Below are 8272 nucleotides of genomic sequence, written 5' to 3' on the forward strand. Positions count from 1 at the left end.
TGTTAGTATTGATATCAAAGGTCACAATTTAGACTTATGTTGTTTGTCCAAAGAGTAATAATATTTAATGGGTTTGATGTTATTGAAAACTTCAGATCTTGTAATATTTATTAAATGAAAAATTTTTTTACGTTTAATTAGAAACAGTTTGTGACCGAAACTACTGAAAGAAATGTGATTGTAAAATAAAATTTCATTTCAAATATATGTAGGGAGAGAGTTAGAAAGTAAAAAAGAAAGTTTAGAAATATTATGCTTTAAATAGTAAAATGACCTGTACAAGTCAAAAATCCCAATACTAAGTAATTTAGAACGCAATACATTAGAAAGATTGTTTAACTTTCGAATAGCGATGTGATGGAAGACTTTAATGTTATCAATTTTAGCGAACTTTAAATGTTTAGGATATAAATTTAAATGTTTACATTCGGATAAAAAGGAAATATGTGATAATATTTTAACAACTTTATAATTAAGGTTAATCCAATCTTTTAGAAGGCGTGTAGTATTATCTCCAAANATGGAGCGTAATGTCTTAAGATTAAAGCGAAGATGGTAAGAAAGATGATGGTTACGCATTATTGGACCAGCGTATTGAAATAATAAAGTGTAAAGTAAATCACGCTCGTTATAATAACAATAATAAAATTAAATATGACAAGAAGGTCTGTTACGAGCTTAATAGAGGATCTTTGTATTTATTCAATTATAATATCAAATTAATATGAAAACGTATATTGTAATATAAGTAACGCACGCAAACGTTTCAACTCTTACTTGAGTCATCTTCAGTGTACATAAAAAATTAAATAAAATAAAATCACGCCATTCCGAAGAAGGTGGTGGATGAATTATTAAAATATTGAATGCAGCCTTCTTTAGGTATACAACACAATTTAAACATGTGAATAAACTTACTAATTAGCGAACATTTTGCGGTTACATAGATAATAACTAGCGCTATAATAGTATATACTACATAATAAAACCAGCTCGTTGCCTTTTCGTACAGAGTTTTTGTTTTACGATGTCTTCCTATTTCATCTGCTTTTTTATATAATTCGTCTAACGTAGAACTAGTGGTTCTTAACAGATTAACATCTAAGTGAGGAGTTTTACCAATGTCCAATAATGGAAACTCCGAAACATTTATGTTGCTTTTCTTGATATCTTTGCATAATTTTTTAGTACTGAGATTAACGTTAGGAATAAAATCTTTATCAATGGTATCTACAATGCTGACGGTTTGGCTGTGTAGCAGAACATTATCCGAGATAGCATCACATTCTGACGATAACTTAATAAGTCCGGTTGAAAGTAACTGTGTTTGACGCGGTTTGTCATCTTTACACAAAATGTGGAGGGTTTCCCCACGCGGCGCAGTACAAAGCCAAGAATTCGCGGATCGTAACTGATACCTAACTAAACGGTGTTATGAATTTTTGTTAGGCGGATATCGCATTCTTTCAGTATGTCTTTTAATCTAGCAGATTTTAACAATTCTGATTCGCAATTGTGAATAGTTGAAATTTGGTATAACAGATCGGTTTGCAGATCATAGCGTCGTTAATTTTTTTACATTTTGTGATATCTCGGTCGGTTAGATGTGTGTACAATTGTTTGTCTCGCCGAAATCCTATGTATGTATGCAATGGATTAATAAACGCATAAACATTTTCTTCATTTTGTTTTATCGGTAACGGAATTACGTAGTATAAAATGAAATCGTTCTGTTCAATCAACGGGATCTCGAGAATGTAAACTAGTCTATGATTTTTATAAAATATGTTTAGGTCGCTGGAATCAATTAAATTATTAAATTGGCTCGGTTCTAATACTACGGGTAATCTTTTGTCGTTTGTCATATAATGTGAGTCTTTTAAATTGTTAAACAGTTCTTTTGGTGTAAGTATTTTTGGATGTAGCAATCCTCGGCGCGCTAGTAATATAGCATCGGTAAGTACTTCTAAATCTAATTCGTATTCTAGCATCATTTTTCGGCACATTTCAACAAATATGAATTTACTTCCGTGTTCATCTGTACTTTGGTTAACTTTTTAGTGTTTTTTAAGATCTGTTCGTGGACTTTATTTATGTTAAAATCAACTTCCTTGAATTTCTGGTCATTTGCTCTAAAAACATCACTAAACTTGTTAATGGCAGATCGCATAATACTAATTTGTTTTTTATATAAATCGGATAACTGCTTTGAATTGTTATAAACACGATCGAATTGCTCGTTATAATAATCGACATCAGATAAATCTAGTGTACCAAAAAGAATTTTTGAAATTTGTCCTACAAAGTTGAATACGCCACGCTTGGTTCTTGTACCGCGGCTATTAAAACGAGGTTCATCATCGATTCGTCCAAACATGTCGTTAATAGTTTCTCTGTTTTTTTTTAATATCTCTAATTTTCGCTCAATGCGTTGCAATTCCTGTAGTCCTGAACATACAATATTATGACCATAGAGACTATGACACAGAAGATCAATTTTTTGCGCATAAAACTGGAGTATTTTTTCTTTTTCTTCTAACGGCGCGAGATTAACATAATTAATAAATTTCCAATGGTCTCTAAAAATAAAAAGATCGCCTAGGTTTTCAAAATAAACTCCTGCCAGTCGCGAAGGCTGATTTGTGAAGGCTTCGAACGACTCCGAATTAGTTGTTACTGCCATCAACATTCTGTAACGGAAAATATGCGCGTTTTAATTTATTAACGTGTAAAATTTGGTCTCTTTTGATTTCGTAGTTTACGTCACTTAGTTTACGTATAATTTGGAATGGTCCGTCGTACTGATCGGTCAGCTTCTTGCTACCTGTTCTGACTGTTTCGCGGAGTACATAAACGTATTCTCCCGGATCTAAGACTAACGGTTTTCCTTTCTTATCGTAGTATTCTTTCGCTGACTCTTTTGCTTTGAGTAAATTTTCTTTTGCGGTTTTTTTCAAGTAATTTAACTTATCTGTTAGATCTGTAAGAAATTCCCTATGAGTGATTCCTTGTCGCGGTTCTGGAAATACGGAAGGAAGTCGCGGTTTTCTACCAAAAATTAATTTGTATGGAGATATTTTAGTTTCTTCATGATACGCGGTATTATATGAAAACATCGCAGCATCTAGAAACAAATCCCAGTCGTTTTGATAGTGACTGATAAATTGCTTTAGATATTCAGCCAATACGTGATGCAAGCGTTCCAACGCCCCATTGGATTGAGGGTGGTAAACACTCGTTTTTATTTGTTTTATTTTAAAGATTTTTGCAATTGCTTTTATTAATTCGCCTGAAATATTACTACCTTGATCGGACAGCAATTGCTCAGGTGGACCAAAAGTATAAATGTAGTTATTAACGATTATATCAGCTATTGTTGTACTATTTGTGTCTAATAAAGGATAGGCTGTGCAAAATTTGGTTAACTGATCTTGTGTGGTAAGAATATATTTATGTCCTATCTCCGTTTCCGGAAGAGGGCCTACAATGTCTATTGCTACCTTTTGAAATACTTCGCTTGGAGTATCAGTAATTAACATGGGTGCTCTTGTTTTTTCTCTAACTAATTTTTGTTTTTAGCACTCATGGCAAGCTCTTACGTAGTTTTTAACATCTTGTTTTATACCGTTCCATGAATAATATTGTTGTATTCGTTTTAAAGTTTTTGTTACGCCTTTGTAGCTTCCAATTGCTGAAGTATGCAATTCTTTTAAGATATTTTGTTTTATCGTTGGATCGACAATTTCCTGCGTTAAAGATTCTAGCAGATATACTTTAATCGGTGTGTCTTTAAATATATATTTTATCATTTGAATTATTCTTNTTTTATTAGTTGCGTCTCCTATAGGTGCTGTTGAAATTATTGTGCAATTATTTGAGATTGCGTATTTTTTCAGTTTAATTAAGCAGTTAAATATGTCTTCCATGCGTGCTGGAGTGCTTTTATTTTCGCGTGTAATGAGATTTACTTCGGTTAAGGGTTTCTTTTTCACAATTTCGATATTTCCCGGTGTGAGAGTTACATCTTCCGCTTTATTCTCATTGTTGTTCAAAAAAGTAATTTTTAGTTTAGGGAAAAGGTAAGTTTCCTTCGCTAAAAGACTCTTTATGCTACCTGAGATTTGAGGGACTATGTTGTCGGTTTTCCACAAAGAATCGTTTAGTGCATGTTGTAAAAATAGGCTATAACTCGCATCTGTATTAGTACTACTCGAAGCTTCTGCCTGAAGAACTAATATTTGTGGATTTCTAGAAAGCGCGTCTGCATTAGTATTCTGTTTCCCTTCTTTATACAAGACTTTATAATCATATTCTTCTAATTTTAATCGCCAACGCATTAAACGGGATAACGGATCTTTGACATTAAATAGCCAAGTTAACGGTTTGTGGTCGGTAATAATTTTAAATTGTTTGCCGTACAAGTAGGGTCAAAAATGTTTTGTTGCCCAGACAATAGCCAAAAGTCCTTTTTCTGTGGTATCGTAATTACGTTCTGCTTTATTTAATGTTCGTGAGGCATATGCAACTGGAAGATCCTCGCCTATTTTTTCTTGCGATAAACTTGCGCCAATACCTTCGTCACTAGCATTGATCGTTAATAAAAATTCTTTACTAAAATCTGGATACTGTAAAATTGGTTTGCTTGACAATAAGAGTTTAAATTTTTCAAAATTTGTTGTTTTATTTCCCATTTAAATGGTATATTTTTCTTCAAAAATAAAATAAATGGTTGTGTAATTTGACTAAAGTTTTTAATAAATCGACGATAATAGCCTAGTAGTCCTAAAAACTGCTTAGTTTATTTATGATTTTTGGAAACAGGATATTGTTCAATTGCTTTTATTTTCTCCAGATTTGGTTTACCTTCTTTATCTGATATTATGTGACATAAATATGTTAATTCGCGTTTGAAAAATTCGCATTTATCAGGTTATAGACTGAGACCAGCTTCTTTAATGCGCTCAAAAACTTGATTCAATTTTTGTTTATGTTCTTCTAAGATTTGCGCGTAAATAACAATGTCGTCTAAGTAAACAAAGCAAACGTTTCCTTGCAACTCGGTTAGGACATTATCTATTAAGCGCTGGAATGTTGTGGGAGCATTTTTTAAACCAAATGGCATTTCTTTATATTAATAACGGTTACCATTAGGTGTATTAAAAGCCGTTTTTAGCGTCTTGCAAGCTCACAGGAATTTGATAGAAACCCGAAGCTAAATCAAAACATGAAAAGTATCTGGCTTTGCCCAGTTGGTCTAGAATATCCGATACGTTAGGCAAAGGATACGCGTCTCCGACCGTTTTTTCGTTTAGTTTACGGAAATCGATCACTAGTCGCCATCGTTTATGACCTTCGGGCTTTTTCGGCACGATCCAAAGCGGCGAATTATATGGCGAGACGGACGGTTGAATGATATGTTCTAACAGTTTGTCAACTTGGTTTGTAATCTTATGTTTATGAACCGGCGGATATCTATATTGCTTTACGCATACCGGAATATTATCCGTTGTGTTTATAGAATGTGTAATTCTAACGGTTTCTTTTAGTTTATCTCCCGGTAGATAAAATATATTGTTAAAATTTTCAATTACGGGTTGCATCGATTGTTTCTCTTCTTTATTTAAATGATCTAATCTTAAGTTTTGTTTCAGTAAATCTAGCCTTTGTATTAAAGGTTTCGAGATGACCGAATCAATTTGATATGTAAAGCTGTCCCTCGGGCTTGTGATAATATCCACTGACTCTACATCAATTGCAGGTATCTCTATATTAATTTCTTTTTCTGTTGTATTAGTTACGTACGTATAAGTTTCACCCGTGTGATTTACTTTTATAATGCTATCTATTAAGAAAATACCGTGCTTCAATTCTTGGCGATTTATAAGCGCATTCTCGACATTACGTTGTTTAGTGTGGATTGCCACAGGACAAATAGTTCTGCTCGGTAGTGTTACCTAATTACTAAACTCTATTGGAAATGATTGATTATTACTGATTGTTACTGTTGGCGTTTCAAAATCGATTTTTGCGTTTTTCTGACGTAGAAACGTGGAACCTACGATTCCTTGTTCTTTTAAAGGAAATCTATCATACTACGTGAAATTCGTGAATTCCTGTATTTGAGTGTAAATATGCGGTTCCGAGAGTTTGCTGTTTTCCTTTCGTTATGCCTTGAATTTCTACCTTTTCGTCTATATATACGAGTGTATCGCGATTTAGAGCATTAGCTTTAATAATGTTTATATCGGCGCGTATCTAACAAGAATTGGTCTCTTGGATTTTTGAGCTCGTCGAATGAGATGTAGATGAGATTTTGCAAGATTGCTCGGATTGTGTATGTTCTTGCTCTTGGTTTATCAAGTGAATCGGATTTGCGCGACTCGACGTTTGGCCTAAGCGTTGCGCGCTTTTCGCTTGGCCCTGGTAGTTTAAATGTGAATTTATGTTAGTGGATGAATTATTATTACGTTGATAGTTAGATTGATTATTTTGAAAGCTTGTATTTTGAAAAGAATTTCCATTATTATTAAATCTGTTATTATTATTATAATTTTGTGCAAAATTTTGCTTACGTCTGACGTCGCGATATTGCTTATTTTGTCGAAAATTAGAATTTTCGTGAGAAGCATCTCGACTATGCGAATTATGAAGTTTTCTTCTACATTCATTTTTGCTGTGACCTATCTTTTTTACAATAATTACAAGTTAATTGTGAATCGTTAAATCTATTTAATTTAAATCTTTTCGAATGGAATCGAAATTTTGTTATGTAGGTGATTGCGCTTTGAATCGCGTCTTCTAATGTATTAAATTTTTGTGTTAGAAGAAGCCGTGCGATGTGGCTACGTAAACCACCGAGAAAATGATCTATTAGTTTGTTCGTTGCAAACACTTTTAGTCCTGCCCTTCAGGATAATCAGAAACCGCGATGATCATATCCGAGTTCAATTTCCTAGCTCTAGTAGGGTAATTTTCAATGGATCCGTCTCTATTTTGCCGAAATTTATTAATTTCTATTTCCCATTGATCAAAAGTTTTGCAATTACCGAATTCTTTTTCTAACGCACTACACAAATCGTTGAGATTATTTATTGTATAGATCGATCGTATTAACGCGGCATCTCCTGTTAACTTTGTTTGCAAAACCGCTCTAAGAAGGAATAGTTTGTTGTCTGGCTCGACCAAACTATGAACTCTTCTACAATCAGCCGTGAATTGCGTTATCAGAACATTTTTGCCATTAAAAACGGATAGAAGTGATAAACTGTGACGAACAGAAAAGTAGTTACTATTACTCGACATAGAAGATCTTCGACTTTGTTGGTGTGCGCCGGAATGATCTGCGTCTTCTGTTAATTCTACTGTTTGTAAATTGTCGGTCATATTGATTTCGGAGTTTCGCGATTATTATCGGAATTAGTGTTATAACTATCTAACGAGTTACTTTCCGAACTGTCAGAATTATAATGCGGTTCGATATTTCTAAAATTTACAAAATTCATAAGCTTACAGTAATACGATGCGCAGCATGTCGATGATAGGATGCTTCACGCCGCTGAAGATAGGTTGATGAGAGGTGATCTTTTTCGTGCTGGCCGTCCACGGAGTCTCGTCGTTGCTGTCGTTCTCCTTTTCTCACTTAGCTGCTGTGCTTGTTCTGGAGCATCCTGATGATGTCGCCTTTTACCTCAGGGTAGATCGACACGCAAAGGTCGAGGTGTTATCGGTTGACAGGCAGGAACTCAGCAGATCACTTAGGGCGTACTCTCATTGAATTCGCCAAATAGTAAATTGCAGCTGACCCTGGATCTTCTACTTCGATAATATTACTGTAAAGACTGCGAAGTTTTCTCGAATTCCAAGCCTCGAGATGTGTCTCACGCCTTGCTTCTTTTCTGATTTTGCAGAACGAATTTTGCAGCAATCAGTCCAGATTCAGCAGAAAAATTTTGCACTTTTCACAGTGTATCTCACCGGTGCCACCAGTTGTTACGTGGCGGATAGCCACGTAATAAGATAAAAGAATATGCAGGATAATTTCTGTGAGGTGCTTTATCAAGGTGGGAGGTGATGTTGCTCGTCTGAGCTGCAAACGAGAACTGATTTGTCTTAAATGAACGACTTTCTACCCGAGTAGAAAATGATTAAGGTTTGCCTGCATTTTGCTCCGGGCGCAATCAGGTAATGTCATGGCTTGCCTTATTTTGGAAAACCTGATCCGGTGCTGATAGTGTCTACATCAGGGTTACCGTATTATTTGATACGTGTGGCT

The sequence above is a fragment of the Pseudomyrmex gracilis genome, unplaced genomic scaffold, assembly GCF_002006095.1.
Source record: "Pseudomyrmex gracilis isolate BER0280 unplaced genomic scaffold, ASM200609v1 scaffold_423, whole genome shotgun sequence".
NCBI classification, from domain to species: Eukaryota; Metazoa; Arthropoda; class Insecta; order Hymenoptera; family Formicidae; genus Pseudomyrmex; species Pseudomyrmex gracilis.